Source organism: Myotis lucifugus, unplaced genomic scaffold, assembly GCF_000147115.1.
Source record: "Myotis lucifugus unplaced genomic scaffold, Myoluc2.0 scaffold_7, whole genome shotgun sequence".
Classification (NCBI taxonomy): domain Eukaryota; kingdom Metazoa; phylum Chordata; class Mammalia; order Chiroptera; family Vespertilionidae; genus Myotis; species Myotis lucifugus.
In genome coordinates, this window is record NW_005871055.1 from 4,167,732 (window position 1) to 4,190,587 (window position 22,856).

Consider the following 22,856-nt stretch of genomic DNA (forward strand, 5'->3'; position numbering starts at 1 on the left):
TCTATTATCCATGAAAGAGGGAGATCAAGGGGGATTTTTCCTTCATTGATGGCTTATTTCACTTAGCATAATGCTCTCCCGGTCCATCCATGCCGGTGCAAAAGGGAAGAGTTCCCTCTTTCTTACCGCGGCATAGATTTCCATCGAGGAGGTGTACCCAAGGTTTCCAAATCATTCATCCACGGGGGGGGCTTAAGGGGTTTCCCGATCTTAACTAGGGGGAATTGTGATGGACCTAAGTTTTTATTTTGAAGAAACTCAAAGGATTGTATTTTTTCTTTGGTTGCTTGTTCTTTAGTGTCATATCTAGAAAACTATTTCCTAATTCATGAAAACGTAACCCAATTTTCTACTCTTATATTTAAGTCATTAATTTATTTTGAGTAAATTATGTTTAAGTAAATTTATTTTAAATAAATACATGGTGTGACATAGAGGTACAACTCCATCCTTTTGCATATGTATAGCTAGTTGTCCCAGCATCATTTCTTGAAGACACGTTTTTGTCATATTGAATGGTCTTGGCACCCTCGTCAAAATCCATTGGCTACCTTGCAGCACGGATCCCGCTGCGCCTCCACTTTAGCGTTTTTTGAGTCAGGAATTCCCAGCCAGGCGGGGGTGTCCTGGGGCTGCAGGCCCCAGCTCCGGTCACTATGGACAGTTTTTTTCTTCGCCTGTGAACTCTTCAGCCACACCCGCCCTTTCACCTTCAAGGTAGAGGAAGAGGATGATGAGGATCACGTGCTGGCTTTGACCATGCTCTGCCTCACCGAGGGCACCAAAGATGAGTGTAATGTGGTAGGGGGCCCGGGACCATGACCACCAGGAGACTGCAGTCCCTGTGGCAAACCTCAAGTTGTTCTGCTCAACCTCCTGTAACCTTCCGTCTGAAGTCAGGTTCTGGACCTGTGCGGATCACTAGGCGGCACCAGATTGTTACTGTAAGCAAAAGAGCGAAGAGAGGGGAGTGAGGAGGAGCAGGAAGCTGAATTGTGCCCCATCCTGCCTACCAACAAGCAGAGTTGCAGGCCTTAGCCCTCCTTGGTCAGCTAGCTGCCTGTCATACATGCCATGCACCACTTTTAAGTATTGAGAATTTTAAATGAATTCTTCATTGAAGAGAAGGGGTGGGGGGTCTTGGGCTGGTGCTAGGAGAAAGGGGGTCTCATTCTTCAGATGGCCCTGATGTTCTTCTAATTTTATACTCTGCCTGGGGCTTCCCTTTTCTCCAGGAGTGGGCAGAACTCTCAACTGTCCTGGCCCTCTCTCTCTACTTGCCTTTGAGATTGAAGCTCAGCATCAGAAGCTCAGGGCTACACATTTTAAACACTTTTTACATTTTTGGATAAAGGCTGAAATAAAGTGGTGTAGAGTTTTTGCAAAATAAAAATTTAAAAAAAATCAATTGACCATAGCCTTGGTCCATGTTTCTCAGCAGTTAGAGTGTTGGACTGTGCATCCAAGGGTCAGGGGTTTGATGTATCTGGGTTGCTGGGTTCCATCTCCCACGTTGGTCAGGGTGTGTGCAGGAGGCAGCCAATGGATGTTTCTCTCTCTCTCTCAAATTAATAAATAATAAAGAAATAAAGAAAACCTACACTGCTGGAAAATATCCACCATCCCATCGTGGCTGGGAATCATGCTTCTGAGTACCACCAGAACCAGCACATGGGCTCTGTAGATTGTTTTCTTTGAGGTGAAGAAGCATTTTAGATTGATGCAATCTCACCTACCTATTTTTGCTTTTGTTCTTTGTGCTTTTAGGGTAATATACAAAAGCTCATTGTCCAGACCAATGTGAATATTTTTTTCTGTTTTCTTCTAGTAATTTTACAGTTCCAGATTTTACTGGGTGTGCCAGTTAATAATGCAGATTTTTTTAATAGATGGAGTTACACATATGTTGATATATATGTGATTTGATATGTATGCTATTTTGTTGTATTGACAGCAAGCTTCAAAACTTCATATGTCAAATTTGCTGAAGGTGTTAACATCATAGATATTTTTACACTTAAAAATGTTGAATTTCATGCCAAAAAAAGCATTTGCGAGAAGTTTTAATTCATTACTTTATTTTGAAGAAAAAGTTATCATATACTTCAGGAAGCTTATGGTGAACATGCTCCATCTCAAGATACTTGTGAACGCTGGTTTAAATGCTTTAAAAGTGATGATTTCGATGTGAAAGACAAAGAATGTCCAGGTCAACCAAAAAAGTTTGAAAACCAACAATTACAAACATTATTGAATGAAGATGTGTGTTAAACTCAAAAACAACTTGCAGAAAGATTACACGTTGCTTAGCAAACAATTTCAGATAATTTACAAGCAATGGGAAAGATTTTAAAGGAAGGAAAATGGGTGCCACATTAACTGAACGAAAGACAAATGGAAAACCAAAAAGTCATCAGTAAAATGTTGCTTCAACGGCACCAAAGAAAGTCTTTTTTGCATCGAATTGTGACTGGCAATGAAAAGTGGATTTATTTTGAGAATCCCAAATGCACAAAATCATGGGTTGATCCAGGTCAACCCTCAACATCCACTGCAAGGCCAAGTGGGAAAGAAGACAATGCTCTGCATTTGGTGGGATCAGGAAGGTGTGGTGTATTATGAGCTTCTAAAACCAGGTGAAACCATTAATACTGATCGATACCGACAACAAATAATCAATTTGAACCAGGCTTTGATCATAAAACGAGCAGAATGGGCCAGAAGACACAGCAAAGTAATTTTGCTTCATGATGACACACCATCACACACTTCAAAACCAGTTAAAGACACATTAAAAGATCTTGCCTTGGAAGTATTAACCCACCCACTGTATTCACCAGACCTTGCTCCTTCAGATTACCAGTTGTTCCAATCGATGGCACACGCACTTTCTGAACAGTACTTCAAAACATACGAAGAAGTGGAAAATTGGGTCTCTGAATGGTTTGCCTCAAAACAAGAGAAGTTCTATTGGGACGGTATCCACAAATTACCTGAAAGATGGGGAAAGGTGTAGCTAGCGATGTACATTATTTTGAATAAAGCACTTTTGCTGTTTCTCTTGAAATTATTGTGTTTTCTTTGATTACAAAATCCGCCATTATTAACCGGTACACCTAGTACATTTAAGTCTTTAATACATTTAGAATTAATTTTTGTATATTGTGTGGGGTAAGGGTCCAATTTAATTCTTCTGGACGTAGATATGCAGTTTCCCCATGATCATTTACTGAAGAGACTACCCTTTCCCCATAGTGTGTCCTTGGCACCCTGCTTGAAAATCAATCAGATTTATTTCTGAGCTCCCTATTCTGTTGCATTGGTCTGTACATCCATTTTTTCCCAGCACCAGATTGTTTTGATTACTGTAGCTTTTGTACATTTTGAAGTCAGAAATGTGATGCCTTCAACTTTATTCTTCTTGTCTCAAGTTTTCTTCCATTATTTGATTTATTTGTTCAGTACAAATTTAGGATTATTTCTATTTCTGTAGTTAGCTTTGGGTAGTGTGGACATTTTAACAGTATTAATTTTTCCAATTCATGAACATGAAATATCTTTCCATTTTGTGGTGTCGTCTTCAATTTTTTTTCATCAATGTTTTATACCTTTTGTGTATAGATAGTTCATCTCCTCGTGCATCTGTGGGTCCCTACCCCCCAACCCCCCAATATTCATGTATTTTTGTATATGTGTATATGTATGCATATCATATATAATGATGATCTTTATCTTTTGTTATAGTCTTTAGTTTAAAGTCTGTTTTGTTTGATATAAGTGTAGCTACCCCTGCTTTTATTGGTTACCATTTGTATGGATTATCTTTTTCCATTCATTTACCCTCGTCCTATGTGTGTGCTTAATGCTAAAGTGTGTCTCTTATAGGCAGAATATTGAGCCACTCTAAGATTTTAGGTTGGGAAATTTAACATATTTTCATTTAAAGTAATTATCGATAAGTGAAAATTTATGGTTGCCATTTTGTTAATTGTTTTTTGACACTCGTAGTTCCTTTCTTCCTCTCTTACTGTCTTCCTTTGTAATTTGATGATTTTTTTTGTAGTGATATGCTTTTATTTCTTTCTCTTTATCTTTTAGGTATCTGCTAAAGGTTTTTTCTTTGTGGTTCTCATGAGGCTTACATAAACTATCCTATATTTAAGATGTTATAAGAGTCTGTTTTAAAATCATAACTTCAATTATATACAAAAACTCTGTACTTTTACTTCCCCCCACTATATTTTATGTTATTGATATTACAATTCACATATTTTATATTGTGTATCCATTAAATTATTCTAGCTATAGTTATTTTAAATAATTTTGTATTTGAACTTTCATATTAAACAATGAATTACAAGGCATATCATTTTCATACTAAAGAAAATCAAAGATAAAGAAAAAGTTTTGAAAGAAGCCAGAGGGAAAATATATCTTACTTACAGAGAAGCAAAGATAAGAATTACATCTGATTTCTCCTCAGTAACCATGCAAGAAAGAAGTGAGTGGAGTGAAATAGAGTTGAGAGACTAAGAAACAACAACCTAGAATTTTTTACCCTGTAAAATTATTCTTCAAAAATGAAAGAACAACAAAAACTTTAATAGACTAATAAAAACTTGTTGCCAGTAGATCTGCCTTCCACTTCTTGCTGCTATTTGTTATTGATGATGTTTGTGTATTTGTTTCATCACTTTTCTGAGCTAATTTCATAAGGTCTATATATTTTGTAATTTGTGGCCACTGTACTCTCTGCTCAGTTAGCTTAGTGGTCAGATAAATGATGCTGGGAAAGTAGAATATAAAACTTGACTCCTGTTCACCCCTCCCATACAAAAATCACTTCTCTATGAATTATAGATCTAAATGTGAAAGATAACATCAGAAAGTTCCTAGAACATTGGACAACATCTTCATGATCTTAGAGTAGACAAACATTCTTAGAACAATAAAGAAAGGTACTAACCTACAAAAATTAATGTCAATTCAAAAGTAAAAAAAAAAATATGATTATCTCAACTGATGTAGAAATTCAAAATCCTCTCATACAACAAAAACCATTTGCTAACAAAAATATGCACACACACTATACAGACAATGTTTATTAAAATACACTTTAGTGCCCTAACCAGTTTGGCTCAGTGGGTAGAGTGTCGGCCTACGGACTGAAGGGTCCCAGGTTCAATTCCGGTCAAGGGCATGTACCTTGGTTGCGGGCACATCCCCAGTGGGGGGTGTGCAGGAGGCAGCTGATGGATGTTTCTCTCTCATGGATGTTTCTAACTCTCTATCCCTCTCCCTTCCTCTCTGTAAAAAATCAATAAAATACATTTTTTTAAAAATAAATTTTAGTGTGTATACCTTTTTTGAGACAACCTGTATATATGGCTCAGAGTGGCTTTATCTGGCCCACAATAGTTTTAACCCCCTCACCTCAATTTGTCACTAGAGATACAAAGATTTTTCCATTTATACCTGTCATTTCTGCCTCCACTATAAAATATCTGACAATAATGGGCCTCTGTGCAACAATCAGCAGGAGAGAACAGGCACCCCTTTTGACAAGACAAAGCATTGGTTCTTTAATTGGACACTGATGTACACTAAATTACCTGATTTCTACTTTTAATTTTGTTGCACATTTTGTAATCTCGGCAGAGTACCTGTCATTTCATGAAAATACTTAGTAAATAAAAAAACATAAACACATCCAAATTTTACACTGCTTAATGCTGGAATAAAATATATTAAACCAAAATTAAAAAGGTAAATTAAAGGTGTAGGTGGTGGGGTGGGGTTTGGAACTTGGACTTTAAGATTCCAAAGCAACCCAAACCATAGTTTACAGTTAGAAAATGTTATATGTGATCCTGAAGCTAACTTCAAGAAAATATCAGCAATTTGTAAGGGAGACTGACAGACTACAAAGGTGGTTTCCTTTCTTGTTAACTTGTAAAAATATCTCACTTTAATAAAAATTTAAAATGTTTAACAGAATGACCACTTCCCAGGTAATTAAAACAACTTACATCTTAGACCACTATTTCTGTAAGCCATATCATTTGAAGTAGAAATCAGACCAAAAGAATGTATGGCAAGACTAAGTTTACCTCAATTCCAGGAACAAAATAATTTATAGGTGTTTCTTTTTTTTATTTTCTTTTTAATTGGGGGAGGTGGAAATAAGCAGGGTGAGTATATGACCTGCACTTTAAAATAAAAAATTTTTTCACTTATATTTTAAGTTACAAGCTCAAGACACTCACCAAGTGCTGAATACCAGGAACTCAGAAATAGTATTATAACCAGTTAATAAGTAAAATCACCCAATAAATTGCAGTCAAAAGTCCCTTAAAAAATAAATTCATGTATTTACATATTGTAGAATCAATGGCTCTTGTCTACATTACTGAAAAAACAAACAAAACCATGTATATCTTCTTTTTTTAAGATTTAAATTCTTTATTGTTGAAAGTAATACATATGTCTCCTTTTTCCCCATTGACCTCTCCCTGGTGGCTCCCCCCCCCCCCTCCCCAGCACATGCCCCACCCTCCTACTGTCAGTGTCCTTTGGTTATGCTTACATTAGAGGCCTGGTGCACGAAATTCATGCACCTGTGGGCCCAGCCCCCCAGCCTCCCAATATTCATGTATTTTTGTATATGTGTGTATGTATGCATATTTTGGGTGTTTTTGTTAATCCTCACCTGAGGACATTTTTCATTGATTTTCAGAGTAGAAGGGAAGACGAGACAGAGAGAGAAACATAGATGTGAGAAAGACACATACATTGGTTGCCTCCTGTACATGCCCAGACTGGATCAAGCCAAAACAGCGCCCTGACAGGGCCGACTGCTGGTGGCCCGCTGGGGCTCAGGCATTGAGCATATGGCGATTTTCTGTTTCTGCTTCCACTTCTGGTAGAGGTTCTGCTTGTAGAAGCTGCTGATGTAGCGACCAATTCCTGTCTTGATCTTCTTCTTGTCCTCCTGTCCTGACTGTCTCACAAACCGCTTCTTCTTCTGGTCCCACTTGAGCTGCTGCCGGCCCCTGGTCAGGTTCTGGGACTTGTCCCCCATCAGGTCCAGGACAATGCCAGCCACTTGCTGCTCAAAGGCGCCCTGTCCCCACGAATGCTCAGGCCCCATTCACTGTTGAGGTCCTTGGGCCCATAGGGGACATAGAAATCCTGGTCCAGCAGCTGGGCCTCCTCCTTCCACCTCTTGGCTCCCCACTCAGGTCCTGGCTGCTGCCATTTCTGGCCCACGACCTCTGTGAAGACGTCCTCCATGTGCTCTCCCGCCTCTTCCTCCTCCTCCTCTTTTCCAGGCTGCTCTGCCTGCTGTGCTGGGCAGCTCGGGGCAGGGCCAGCCAGGCCTTCCTGCCACTCCTGCTGGCCCTGCTGGAAGCTGGTGATGGCTTTGCAGTCCTTCTGCTGCTTGGCCTGCATCACTTGGCTGCTCAGGTCCCTTCTGGAGATGTTGCTCTCAAAGATGGTCACCCATGAGCAGTTCTGCTTGATGCTTTCCAGCAGCCTCAGCTGCTGCAGCTCCTCCTCCTTGAAGCTCGAGCTGAAGAGGGGTGCAGGCACAGCCTTGCGAGGTCTAACTCCTTGGGCCGTTTGATGGACTCTGGTGAGGGCACCGGCCACGAGTACAAGCATTGCTGCTGGGCGTTGTCTACTACGCGGCTCAGGCCCTGCAGCTCCAGTGACGCCTCCAGGGTGTTCCGCAGGCCGCAATCCTCGTGGTCCTTCATGCTCTGTGGCACCAAGCCCTGCATACAGTCCACACCTGAGGGCTCCTCCTGGGGGCGGGGAAGGGTGAGGGCATGGCCCAGGAACAGGTGCAGGTCCAGCAGGTAGGGGAACTCATCTGGGGCCATCAGGAGTAGGCTGTGCCACTTGGCTCACGTGGTGCAGGAAGAGCTTGCCCTTGTCTGGGAAGCTAAAGTTGATGATGTTGTCCACTAGCGGGATGTCCAGGCCCTGGGCTGCCAGGTCAGTCACGATGAGGGTGGAGCACTTGCCCTGGGTGAACTTGGCCAGGTTGATCCTGCGGGCCGTCTGGTCCAGGGCGCTGTAGATGTGGGCAAAGCTCACCCTCTGGAGGGCCTTGGCCCCCTCGGAGACCTAGCAGCAGTGGGGATAGGCAGACGTTCAACGCCTGAACCAGGAGTGGGGGGGACCAAATGGGCTGTTGGCAACCGCAGTGCGTGTCATAGCAACTGGTCATTCTGCCATTGGTCGATTTGCCTATTAGCCTTCTATTATATAGAATGGTTGATCTCTTACCTCCCTTTGCTTTCCCTTCGAGGCTTGATGGTCTGTTCCATGCTTCTATGTCTCTAGATCTATTTTAGTTCATCAGTTTATGTTGTTCATTATATTCCACAAATGAGTGAGAGCATGTGACATTTATCTTTCTCCAACTGGCTTATTTCACTTAACATAATGTTCTCCAGGTCCATCCATGCTGTTGCAAATGGTAGGAGGTCTTTCATTTTTACATCAGCGTCGTATTCCATTGTGTAGGTGTACCACTGTTTTTTAATCCACTCATCTGCTGATGGGCACTTCGGCTGTTTCTAAATCTTAGCTATTGTAAATTGTGCTGCTATGAACATAGGGGTTCATATATCCTTTCTGACTGGTGTTTCTGGTTTCTTGGGATATATACCTAGAAGTGGGATTACTGGGTCAAATGGGAGTTCCATTTTTAATTTTTTGAGGAAACTCCATACTGTTTTCCACAATGGCTGCACCAGTCTGCATTCCACCAGCAGTGCCCGAGGGTTCCTTTTTCTCCACATCCTCTCCAGCACTTGTTGTTTATTGATTTGTTGATGATAGCCATTCTGACAACTGTGAGATGTAGTTTTGATTTGCATCTCTCAGATGATTAATGACCTTGAGCATTTTTTCATATGTCTCTTGGCCTTCTGTATATCTGCTTTTGAAAAGTGTCTACTTAGGTCCTTTGCCCATTTTTTTTTTTAGATTGGATTGTTTATCTTCCTTTTGTTAAGTTGTATGAGTTCCCAATAAAGTTTGGAGATTAAACTCTTATCAGATGTAACATTGGCAAGTATGTTCTCCCATGCAGTGGGCTTTCTTGTTGTTTTGTTGACGGTTTCTTTAGTGGTGCAGAAGCTTTTTATTTTTATTTTTTATTTATTTATTTTTTAATTCTTTATTAGTTAAGGTATTACAAATGTGTCCTTATCCCCCCCCCATTAACCTCCAAGAAGCTTTTTATTTTGATGTAGTCCTATTTGTTTATTTTTTCCTTAGTTTCCATTGTCCTAGGATATGTGTCCATAAACATATTGCTACAAGATATGTCTGATACTTGCTGCCTATGGATTCTTTTAAGATTTTATGGTTTCCCATCTTATGTTTAAATCTTTTATCCATTTTGAGTTTATTTTTGTGTATGGTGTAAGTTGGTGGTCCAGTTTCATTCTTTTGCATGTACCTGTCTAATTTTCCCAGCACCATTTATTGAAGAAACTTTCTTGACTCCATCGTATGCTCTTGCTTTCTTTTGTCAAATATTAATTGAACATAATGGCTTGGGTCAATCTCTGGGTTCTCTATTCTGTTCCATTGGTCTATATGTCTGTTCTTGTGCCAGTACCAAGCAGTTTTGAGAACAGTGGCTTGGTAATGTAACATGATATCTGGTATTGTGATCCCTCCAACTTTGTTCTTTCTCAGGATTGCTGCAGCTATTTGGCGTCTTCTTTTATTCCATATAAATTTTTGGAGAGTTAGGTCTAACAAACAAAAGCCCTGGTCCAGATGGCTTCACAAGGGAGTTTTACCAAACATTCAAAGAAAAACTAACACCAATCCTCCTCAGACTATTCAAAAAAATTCAAGAGGAAGCAACACTTCCAAGCTCTTCCAATGAAGCCAGGATTACCCGAATCCCAAAACCAGATAAAGACACTACAAAGAAAGATAATTACAGGCCAATATCCCTGATAAATATAGATGCTAAAATCCTCATAAAATATTAGCAAATCGCATCCATCAATACATTAAAATGTTCATACACCATACCAAGTGGGATTTATTCCAGGGATGCAAGGCTGGTACAATATCTGCAAATCAATTAATGTAATACATCACATAAACAAATTGAAAGACAAAACCACATGATCATATCAATTAATGCCAAAAAGCATTTGACAAAATCCAACACCCTTTCTTGATAAAAACCCTCAGCAAGGTGGGAATAGAGGGATCATACCTCAACATAGTAAAAGCCTTGTATGACAAACCTACAGCCAACATCATACTCAATGGGCTAAAACCATTTCCCCTAAGAACAGGAACAAGACAGGGATGCCCACTTTCACCATTCCTGTTCGACATAGAATTGGAAGTGCTAGCCATAGTGATCAGAAAAGAAGAAGAAATAAAAGGTATCCAAATTGGAAAAGAAGAAGTAAAACTGTCATTATTTGCAGAGACATGATACTGTTCATTGAAAACCCTAAGGCTCCACCAAAAAACTACTAGACCTAATAAACGAATTTGACAATGTAGCAGAATACAAAATTAATACCCAGAAATATATGGCATTTTTATATGCCAATAATGAACTCATAGAAAGAGAAACTAAAGAAACAAACCTATTTATTATTGCAACAAAAAATTAAGATACCTAGGAATAAACTTAACTAAAGAGGTAAAAGACCTGTACTTGGAAAACTACAAGACGTTGAAACAAGAGATAGAGGAAGACATAAACAAGTGAAGGATATACCATGTTCATGGATTGATAGGATCAACAGTACTAAAATGTCCATACTACCCAAAGCAATCTATAGATTCAATGCAATCCCCATTAAAATACCAAAGGCATATTTCACAGACCTAACACTTATATCTTTGAGGTAAAATGGCAATCCACATCTTTCTCAGGTCAGACTATACCAGCCCTCTCAGGACTGCAGGATGGTTCAGTTTGGGCAGCCCAACCCATGAGGCCCCTCACAACATCCTAAACTGTCAGAGTCCAACTCTTGGATTGCTCTTAAGGATTGCAGGATCTTTCATGGATTTCTGGGAGTCTGTGCCCAGTTTTCAAATAAAGTAAATGAAAAGAAGAGGATCACTCTCTGTGTGTCTCACTTCCCTTCCTGGTTTACTTCCCCTAGGAGTTTCCAGTCTTCCTGCATCCCTCCATTACAAACGTTTCAGAGGGATGGATAGGGCAGAGGCAAAAGACAGGTTTGCCTCCACTTCTACTTGAGGTCTGAAGTCCAGCAGTAGGTGGGGTGCCCCAGAATCCAGAAGTCGCTTAGAGTCGGTGACAGAAGCCTGCTCCTCTTGGCTCAGCAACTGCACATTTCGGTGGTTTAGGAGCCACAGAAGGCTTCTGCAGATTAGTCACTGGGCTGCTCCTCCCAAGCTGCACAGTAGGCCCCGCTCCTCAGGTGCTGAATTCTACGGAAATGCCTCCCAGGCGTGCAAGAGCAACAGGCTGCCCCTGTGAGGGGGCCCAGACCACGGTCAACTTCAGCACTTTCAGCTGAAGGTAGTGTGCGGGCAGCCCAGTTCCCTAGGTATGACAGTGGACACTGAGCACTCTGCCAACAGCACAGCTGGTCATTGTCTCCACCAGAGGCGGCTGGGGAAAACAGGGGGATAGCAGCCCTGCTGTCCTAGAGGCAGGTTGTGATCTGGCGTGGGAGCATGGGCCAACGCGAGAGTCCAGCCTGCACCTACATGTAGTCCTCGCTCAGTATCCGCAGGGGATTGGTTCCAGGACTCCACAGGACACTAAATTCTTTGGATTTGGGTGCTTAATCCCTTCCAAAAAATGGCAGAAGACAATGCATATAGTAAGCCCTCCGGGTCGAGGATTCCCGACCGCCATTGAAAATATCATTTTAGATGTGAGGAGGGTGGACTACATTTTTATGGAGCAAAAAACAGCATATAAGTGGATTTGCGCAGTTCAAACCTGCTTTGCTCAGGGTATTGGTTTGTATTGGTTTGTGAATATTAAATCAAACTTGCTCCCACCCCACCACTAAACCTAAATCGGTCATGATGAGTTAACATTTTCTGTACATTGTTGGATTTGATTTGTTAAAATGTTGTGTAAGATTTTTGTGTATATGTAAATATAATTTTCCTTTATTGTAATATTCTTGGCAAGTTTTGGTTTCAATGTTATGTTTTCCTCATAAACTGAGTTGGGAGGTATTCCCTCTTTTAATACTTTACAGAATTTTTCAATTTGATATAATTTATTCCTTAAATACTTGATGGAAGTGACTGTTGAATTCTTCTGGATCTAGGATTTTCATTGATTTATTCCTTTTGGAGTTTCTATTTGGTTTTGGTAAGTTGAGTTTCCTTAGTGTCCATTTCATCTAAAATTTTCAATTAATAAGCCTAAAGTTGTTTGTAATAACCTCTTCTGATGTTTCTAATGTAGGATGTTTCTAGTGTAATGATATTTCCTTTTTCATTCCTAATTTAGTTGTTTGTGTTGCCTTTGTTCCACTTTCTCTTCTTTTTCTCTCTCTTACAGACATGTTTTGCCCATCTTACTAGAGAGATCTTTTCAAGGCTGGCCTTGGGCCAAACCCTTTGCCTGTTTTTATAAATGAAATGTTATAGGGACACAGTCACACCTATTCGTTTATTGTCTATGGCTACTTTCACACCACAAGGCCAGATAAAGAGTCGCACAGAGACCATAGGCCTGCAAGTCTAAACGAAATTTATTTGGCTCTTTAGAGAAAAGTTTTCTTACTTCTGGTCCGTGCTATTCATCTACTGAAAGAACCAACTTTTTTCTTTGTTGCTCCTCTGTCTGTATGTTCATTTCAATAATACCTTTTCGCCGAAACCGGTTTGGCTCAGTGGATAGAGCGTCAGCCTGCGGACTGAAAGGTCCCAGGTTCGATTCCGGTCAAGGGCATGTACCTGGGTTGCGGGCACATCCCCAGTGGGAGATGTGCAGGAGGCAGCTGGTCGATGTTTCTCTCTCATCGATGTTTCTAACTCTCTATCTCTCTCCCTTCCTCTCTGTAAAAAATCAATAAAATATATTAAAAAAAACAATGAGACTATCATTTAAAAAAAAAATCAATAATACCTTTTCTTGTTTTTATTATTATTTTTTCTTGCTTATTTCCAGTTTTAAAAAACTTTAAGTAACTTTGCAATAGTTACTTAGATAAATTGGTTTCAGTTTTTCTTCTTTACTGATTTATTTATTAAGAGATAAACTTCCCTCTAGGTAAGGCTTTAACTGAAACCCACAAACTCTGATAGGTTTTCAATACTATTCAGTTCAAAATGTTTTATAATTTCCATTGTAATTCCTTATGATCCTTGGAATATTTATAATTGACTCAGCAAGTCCAATTCTGTGAACAAATTAGATAGAAATTATTAGAGATGCAGAAAAGAGATTTATACATAAGGATATTCAGTACAATATTTAGTAGAGAAATGGTTGTAAAGAAAATGGTTAATGGTTAGGACAATAATTAAATTATGGTACATCTACATGATAGAGTAATGTGTGGTGATTAAAAATCATGTTTTGAAAAGTATTTACTGATATGGGAAAATAGAAGATATACTAGTAAATAAAGAAGAAAACAGAATATCATATGTTTCATATGGTATGATTCCAATTTTAAAAATAGGTAGATCTGCCAGCACCGGTTTGGCTCAGTGGATAGAGCGTCAGCCTGCGGACTGAAGGGTCCCGGGCCGGGTTCGATTCTGGTCAAGGGCATGTACCTTGGTTGCGGGCACATCCCCAGTGGGGGGTGTGCAGGAGGCAGCTGATCAATGTTTCTCTGTCATCGATGTTTCTAACTCTCTATTCCTCTCCCTTCCTCTCTGTAAAAAAAAAAATCAATAAAATATATTTTAAAAAAATAGGTAGATCTTCAGAGCTAAAATGCTAGAAAGTTATAAAACAATTTTTAGTGTACTTAACTCTGAATGGTAAAATTAAAGTTATTCTTTTTTACCAGATTACCCCCTGCCCCCCAGTTTTGTTGAGATATAATTGACATTCAGCACTGTGTAAGTTTAGGTGTAGAGCATAATGTCTTTCATATATTGTGAAATGATTACCACAATAAGTTTAGTTACTATATCCATCATCTCATATAGATACAAAAAAAATTTTTCCCCTATGATGATAACTTTTAGGACCTATTTTCTTTAACAACTTTCAAACATATCATAAAACACTGTTAAAAATAGTCATCATATTGTACATTATATTTGAGAGTTTCTTTAATTTTATTTTCATTTTTATATGTTTTTGCATTTTTAAAATTTTTTATATTGAGTATGTACTATTTTTATAATCAAGAAAGAGTCTCAAAAACGTAATTCCAAAGCTCACTTTTAATTCAGTGGTTATATAAATTGTTCCTTTAACATAAAATCTTTGGCAAGCTAGAGATTCTTTACAGTTTTAAAGATTTCGCTCCTCTATTTCACACTGAGAAATCAGACAGACACTTGGAGGGACCCATATAGGAGGCGGCTGGAAGGTGACCCTGAGCATCTTCATGTTGTTCCAAGGAGCAGTCTGCTCCGTGGCTCCAGTGTCTGTTCAATAGCTGACAACACTTTCAGCCCTTGCAGCCTTGGTGGTCTTCAGAGCTTTACTGATTGAATCGATACCTTATCTACCAAAGTAGAATAGACTTTTTAAAAGTCTTTCTCATTAAGAAAGGAATGCAAAAAGAAAAGACAGGAATGTATCCAACCAGATTCTATTAAGTAAACATTTTGTTTTTATTAGGTTCTATTAACTAAAAATTTGGTTGTAAAGAAAATTTACATTTTCTTTATAGCATCAGGTCATCAGTGGAAGAATCTTCAAAGAGGAAAGCTGAAAAGGGGCATTTTGGTTACTTGACTGATTGCACAGCTTTTCCATATGGGATGTTTAATTTCACAATCTTGAATTAATCTTTAGCTAGTTTCTCATATCTGATGTCTAGTCCATTTGGGCTGGTATAACAAAAAAACCACAGATTTGGTAGCTTAAACAACAAACATTTATTTCTCATAGTTCTGAAGGCTGGAAGTTCCAAGGTCAAAATGCTGGCGGGTATGGTGTCTGGTCAGAATGCACTTCTTGGCTCATAGGTGGCTGCTTTTTGCTATGGGCTCTCATGGAGGAGGAGGCAGAGGGAACTCTCTGGGGTCTCTTTTGTAAGAGCACTAATCCCACTCATGGGGGCTCAACCTCATGATCTAATCACATCCTAAAGCCCTCACCTCCTAATACTATTACATTGAGGGTTAGGATTTCAAAATATGGATTTTGGGGACACATGAAAATTCAGTCTATAGCAACAGACTTCTCTTGTCTTTCAAATGTTGATGAATTAATATATTTTTTTCACCCTATCACCCTTCCTTTCCTAGCTGAGTTTCATAAAACTGGTGAACTTATTTTGAGTATTTCTTCAGATATGGATGGTTTAGGAACTTTCCAAAGTTTTTCATTGATCATCTTGGCCCCAAATTTTCCTGATATCCCCAGAAACCTGAATTCTGCCCTAATTCTATGATATGGTCTGTTTTCATATTAAAATTTTGGCCTGTAAGAGTGAGGCCTTTTTTAATTAAAATTTAAATTCTTTATTGTTTAAAGTATTACATAGTCTTCTTTTTCCCCCATTAACCTCTCTCCAGCCAGCCCTACCCCCCCCCCAGCACATGCCCTCACTCTCCTGCACTCCCCCACCCCAATCTGTGTCCATTGGTTATGCTCATATGAATGCATACAAGTCCTTTGGTTGATCTCTTACCCCCTCATTTACTGCCTTCTCTCATAGGTTGGATAGTCTGTCCCATGCTTCTATGACTCTGGTTCTATTTTTGTTCATCAGTTTATATTGTTCATTATATTCCACAAATGAGTGAGATCATGTGATATTTATCTTTCTCTGACTGGCTTATTTCGCTTAGCATAATGCTCTCCAGGTCTATCCATGCTGTTGCAAATGGTAACATGTTGCAATCCTTTTTTACAGCAGCGTAGTATTCCATTGTGTAGATGTACCAGTTTTCTAATCCACTCATCTGCTGATGGGCACTTCAGCTGTTTCTAAATCTTAGCTATTGTAGATTGTGCTGCTATGAACATAGGGGTGCGTATATCCTTTCTGATTGTTGTGTCTGGTTTCTTGGGATATATCCCTAGAAGTGGGATTACTGGGTCAAATGGGAGTTCCATTTTTAATTCTTTGAGGAAACTCCATACTGTCTTCCACAGTGGCTGCCCATTCTGCATCCTACCAGCAGTGAAGGAGGGTTCCTTTTTCTCCACATCCTCTCCAGCACTTGTTGTTTGTTGATTTGTTGATGATAGCCATTCTGACAGGTGTGAGATGGCACCTCATTGTCATTTTGATTTGCATCTATCAGATGATTAGTGGCTTTGAGCATGTTTTCATATGTCTCTCGGCCTTCTCTATGTCTTCCTTGGAAAAGGGTCTATTTAGGTCCTTTGCCCATTTTTTGATTGGATTGTTTATCTTCCTTTTGTTAGTTGTATGAGTTCCTTATAAATCTTGGAGATTAAACCCTTATCTGAGATAGCATTGGCAAATACGTTCTCCCATGCAGTGGGCTTTCTTGTTGTTTTGTTGATGGTTTCTTTTGCTGTGCAGAAGCTTTTTATTTTGATGTAGTCCCATTTGTTTATTTTCTTCTTAGTTTCCATTGCCCTAGGACAGTGGTTGGCAAACTCGTTAATCAACAGAGCCAAATATCAACAGTACAACAATTGAAATTTCTTTTGAGAGACAAATTTTTTCAACTTAAACTATATAGGTCGGTACATTGTTATTAACTTAATTAGGGTACTCCTAAGGCTTACGAAGAGCCACACTCAAGGGGCCAAAGAGCCACATGTGGCTCGCGAGCCACAGTTTGCCGTCCATGGACTAGGAGCTATATCGGTAAAGATATTGCTATAACAAATGTCTGCTATTTTGCTGCCTATAGCTTCTTCTAGGGTTTTTATGGTTTCCCGTTTTACGTTTAAGTTCTTTATCCATTTTGAGTTTATTTTTGTGTATGGTGTAAGTTGGTGATCTAGTTTCATGTTTTTTACATGTATCTGTCCAATTTTCCCAACACCATTTATTGAAGAGACTGTCTTGACTCCGTTGTATGCTCTTGCCTCCTTTGTCAAATATTAATTGAGCATATAGGTTCGGGCCGATTTCTGGGCTCTCTATTCTATTCCATTGATCTATATGTCTGTTCTTGTGCCAGTACCAGGCAGTTTTGAGAACAGTGGCTTTGTAATACAGTTTGATATCTGGTATTGAGATCCCACCTACTTTGTTCTTTCTCAGGATCGCTGCAGCTATTCGGGGTCTTTTTTTATTCCAAATGAATTTTTGGAGAATTTGTTCTAGGTCTTTGAGGTATGCCATTGGTATTTTAATGGGGATTGCATTGAATCTGTAGATCACTTTGGGTAGTATGGACATTTTAATGATGTTGATTCTACCAATACATGAATACTGTATGTTCTTCCATTTGTTTATGTCTTCCTCTATTTCTTTTACCAGCATCCTGTAATTTTCCGAGTACAGGTCTTTTACCTCCTTAGTTAAATTTACTCCTAGGTATCTTAATTTTTTTGTTGCAATGGTAAATGGGATTTTGTTTTTTGTTTTTTGTTTTTTGTTTCTCTTTCTGTGAGTTCATTATTGGTGTATAGAAAACCCATAGATTTCTGGGTGTTAATTTTTTATCTTGCTACATTGGCAAATTCATCTATTAGTTCTAGTCATTTTTTGATGGAGTCTTTACGGTTTTCTATGTACAATATCATGTCATCTGCGAATAATGACAATTTTACTTCTTCTTTTCCAATTTGGATGCCTTTTATTTCTTTTTGTCTGATGGCTATGGCTAACACTTCCAGTACTATGTTGAACAAGAGTGGTGAGAGTGGGCATTCCTATCTTGTTCCTGTTCTCAGGGGAAATGGTTTTAGTATATGCCCATTGAGTATGATGTTGGCTGTAGGTTTGTCACATAAGGCTTTTATTATGTTGAGGTATGATCCCTCTATTCCCACCTTGCTGAGAGTTTTTATCAGGAAAGGGTGTTGGATTTTGTCAAATGCTTTTTCTGCATCAACTGATATGATTATGTGATTTTTGTCTCTGTTAGTTTATGTGATGTATCACGTTTATTGACTTGTGGATATTGTACCATCCTTGCATCCCTGGAATAAATCCCACTTGGTCATGGTATATGATCTTGCTAATGTAATGCTGGATCCGATTTGCTAGAATTTTGTTGAGGATTTTAGCATCTATGTTTATCAGGGATATTGGCCTGTAATTATCTTTCTTTGTAGTGTCTTTATCTGGTTTTGATATTAGGGTAATGCTGGTTTCATAGAAAGAGCTTGGGAGTATGCCTTCCTCTTGATCTATTTGTAATAGTCTGAGAAGGATAGCTTTTAGTTCTTTGAATGTTTGATAAAACTCTCCTGTAAAGCTGTCTGGCTCCAGGCTTTTGTTTGCTGGAAGCTTTTTGATGACTGCTTCAATTTCCTCCTTTGTTATTGGCCTGTTGAGATCTTTTTATTCTTCTTGATTGAGTTTTGGAAGGTTGCTTTTTTCTAGGAATATGTCAATTTCCTCTAGATTGTTTAGTTTGTTGGAGTAGAGTTGCTCATAATATATATATATATATATATATATATATATATATATATATATATATTTACAATCTTTTGTATTTCTGTGAAGTCTGTTGTTATTTCGCCTCTTTCATTTCTGATTTTGTTTATTTGGGTCCTCTATCTTTGCTTCTTAGTGAGCCTGGCTAGAGGTTCATTAATCTTGTTTATCCTTTCAAAGAACCAGCTCTGGGTTTCATTGATCTTTTGTAATGTTGTTTGTTTTTTTTTGTCTTTATTTCACTTATTTCTACTCTGAATTTTATTGCCTCCTTCCCTCTTGTTGCTCTCTTTCTAATTCTTTAAGTTGTATAGTTAGATAATTTGTTACCAGTTTTTCTTGTTTTTTGAGGTAGGCCTGTAGTGCTATGAACTTCCCTCTCAGGACTGCTTTCACTGTGTCCCATAGGTTTTGGATTGTTGTCTTTTCATTGTCATTTGTTTCAGGATGTTTTTAATTTCTTCTTTGATTTCTTTGGTAAGCTAATCATTATTCAATAGCATGCTATTCAGCCTCTAAGTGTTTGAATTTTTTTATTGTTTTTATTGTAGTTGATTTCTAATATTATGCCATTGTGGTCTGAGAAGATGCTTGATATGATTTCAATCTTTTAGAATTTGGAGAGACTTTGCCTGTGACCCAATATGTGGTCTATCTTTGAAAATGTCCCATGTGCACTTGAGAAGAACGTATATTCTGTAGCTTTGGGGTGAAATGTTCTGAAGATGTCAATTAAGTCCATCTCATCTAGTGAGTTATTTAGGATTTCTGTTTCTTGGCTAATTTTTTGTCTAGAGGATTTATCCAGTGATGTCAGTGGGGTATTAAAGTCTCCTACTATGATTGCATTGTTATCGATCTCTTCCTTGATATCTTTGAGGAGTTTTTTCATGTATTTGGGTGCTCCTGCATTGGGTGCATATATGTTTACCAAGGTTATATCCTCTTATTGTATCAATTCCTTTAGTATTATGAAGTGGCCTTCCTTATCTCTTGTTATGACCTTCACTGTGAGGTCTATTTTGTCAGATATAAGATTTTAAGTATTGCAACCCCAGTTTTTTTTTTCATTTCCATTTACCTGAGAGATATTTTTCCATCCCTTCACTTTCAGTCTGTGTGAGTCTCTTGTTCTGAGTGGGTTTCTTGTAGACAGCATATATATGGGTCATGTTTTCTTATCTATTCAGCCACTCAATGTCTTTTGATTGGAGCATTTAAGCCATTTATATTGAAAGTTATTATTGATAGGTACTTGTTTGTATCCATTTTTATTTTTAGTGTCTTTGTTCCTTCTTCCTCCTTTTTTTCTTCTTCTTTTTACAACAGGTTTTTTTTGTTTGTTTGTTTGTTTTTTTAGCATTTCTTGCATTGCTGGCTTGGTAGTGATAAAACTCCCTTAGCTTTTTTTGTCTTTGAAGCTCTTAATTTCCCCTTCAATTTTGAATGATACCCTTGCTGGGTAGAGTATTCTTGGATTCAGTCCCTTACTTTGCATCACTTTGTATACTTTCTTTCATTCCTTTCTGGCCTGGTGTGTTTCTGTTGAGAAATAATGTGATAATCTAATGGGAGATCTCTTGTAGGTAACTTTCTCTCTCTCTCTTGCAGCCTTTAAGATTCTCTCTTTGTTGTTAATGTTTGCCATTGTAATTACAACATGTCTTGGTGTAGGTCTTTTGGGGTTCATCTTGTTTGGGACGCTCTGTGCTTGTATGACATTTTTCTTTCCCAAATCAGGGAAGTTTTCTGGCACCCCTATTATATGTATGTTACTTGATTTCATGTTGTCCCAAGCTCCCTTGGGCTCTCCTCATGTGTTTTGATTTTTTCCTCCAAGTGCAGTTCAGATTGGGTGTGTTTTGCTTCCCTGTCTTCTGATTCGCTAATTCAGTTCTCCCCTTCTCCTGGTCTACTGTTGAAAGCTTCCATATTGTTTTTTATTGTAGCTATATCACTCTTTATTTCCTCCTGATTCTGACATAGGTTGTTGATTTTCTCATCTATCCGATTTATGAACTGTATGACCCTTATTCTGAATTCTTTTTCTGGCATATTTCATGCTTCCATTTCATTTAATTCCTTTTCTGCTGCTTTCTCCTTTTCTTTCCTTTGGATGTTGTTCTTCTGTCTCTCCATTTTTGCTCTCACCAAAGGATCTAGGTATCGAGTGGCGTGGGGCCTGTGGCTGAAGTTGTGAGTTTGGTAGCGGGTTGCATGGTCATGGGTGGTGCTGCTCCTCAGGTGGTCATGGGCCAGCCACTCCTTGTGCGGTCACAGGACAGTGGCTGCTCATGGGGCGGCTGCTCCTCACGCAGTTTCGGGGCAGCTGTTCCTTGGGAGGTTGCAGGCAGCAGCTGCCCACAGGGAGGCTGCTCCTCGGGCGGTCGCGGGTAGCAGCTGCTCGTTGGGTGGTCACGGGTGGCAGCTGCTTCTTGTGCAGTTGCGGGCAGTGGCTACTCCTCTGGCAGTTGTGGGTGGCAGCTGCTTGCATGGCTGCTGGAGTGGTCATAGTTCCCAGGGCTGCTCTGTAAGGCTCGGCTGTTCGCATGCATAGTCATGGTGCCTGGGGCTAAAGCTTCTGGCTGGGGGGAAGGGAGTGCCCTCCGAACTCACGGAAGCCCTCAGCTGGGGTGGCTGGAGTCCCGGTGTCCGTGGGTCAGCAGCTGAGGCAGCAGGTCTCTGGCTGAGTGTCTGTAGGATCCCGGGTGATATCTGAGAGCACGCTGAATGGAGGTGAGGCTGGACTCCCAGTCACAGAAGCTCTCCCCTTTAAGATGGCACAGCCTCTGTGGCAGAGCCAGCACTCTGGAAGAGATTACAGCAGTAGCAGAGGTTGTCTGGTTATGCAAGCCCTTAGTTGAAAAAATATTAGAATCATTTAAGAGCTAAAGTTTGTTTTAGCTTTTTAATTTTATAAGACATTTCCATGTTATTTTGATCAGCATGATTGCTGGAGCTGCCCTTTCTCTCTGCTCCAATCCCACAGCTCTTATCTCTGGGTGGGGGAGAAGAGCCTCCTGTGAAGATTAAGAGGCATTAGGGTGGCTACCCCTGGCCTTCTCCTGCAGGCCCTGTACCTGCTTTGGTATGTCTCAGTGGAAAAAGAAGGAGATGCCTTTAGGGAAGGAGATTCCTCCCCTGGACATTTTTGGAGTGGCTCCTTGATCTTGCCCCCGATGTTTCACTGACCTCGTTTCCTTCTCTCCTCTTCGCTCATTCCTCTCCAACAATGTCAATCCTCAAACATGCTGAGTACTCTCCCATCTCAGCATCTTTGCACTTAGAATCCCCTCTGCATGCAATCCTCTTTCCCTACATATCTGCATGGCTCACTCTTCAACTGCTCAAATGGCCCCCCATCAGACAGGTCATTGCTGACCACCATATATAAAATTCTTACTCCACTGTCAGCTTGCTCTTAATCCTCTTACTCTGCTCTATTTTTCTTTTCTTTAAAAAAAATATAATTGTTATTGATTTTTTTTAAGGAAAGAGAGAGAGAAATATCGATATGAGAGTGTAAGATCAATGGTTACCTCCCTCACACCCCTACCAGGGATTGAGCTCACAACCCAGGCATATGCCCTGACCAGGAATCAAACTGGAAATCTTTTGGTGCATAGGATGATGCCAAACCAACTGAGTCATAAGGGCCAGGGCTGCTCTGTTTTTCTTCATAGCACTTGGCATCACCTGACATAAATATATATTTGTTCATCTCTCCACCACTTATGAAAAGGTAAACTCTGTAAGAAATAGGACTATGCTGCATTCCTACCATATCACCAGAACCTAGAATAGAGCAGGGCATGTAGTAGGTACTCACTGTTTAATGAATGAGTGAGTAAACAGATGACCTCATACATCTCTGCAAGTCAGAAATGGGAAGCCTCCTACAAGAACTTCTCATAAAGAAATACAGACTGCAAGAGTTTTAACCAAGATCTGAGAAGAGTAATTCTAAAGACTGAGTAGTGGCTATCTTTAGGCCCCAAGCCTATTGGACACATGTCTGAACTTTGACAAACAGTAAGATTGTAAATAAAATCAGAAAGATCCATTTTCCTGAACTATAGAATATTGGTGCTGAAATAACACTGCCCTGGGGCTGTTGAATAGAGATAA

General features: G+C 39.5%; 1 pseudogene; it reads right to left on the reverse strand.

Annotated features, from left to right (window-relative positions):
- Positions 1-6,823: 6,823 nt before the first annotated feature.
- LOC102423540 lies at positions 6,824-21,240 on the reverse strand (annotated as a pseudogene).
- Positions 21,241-22,856: the final 1,616 nt, after the last annotated feature.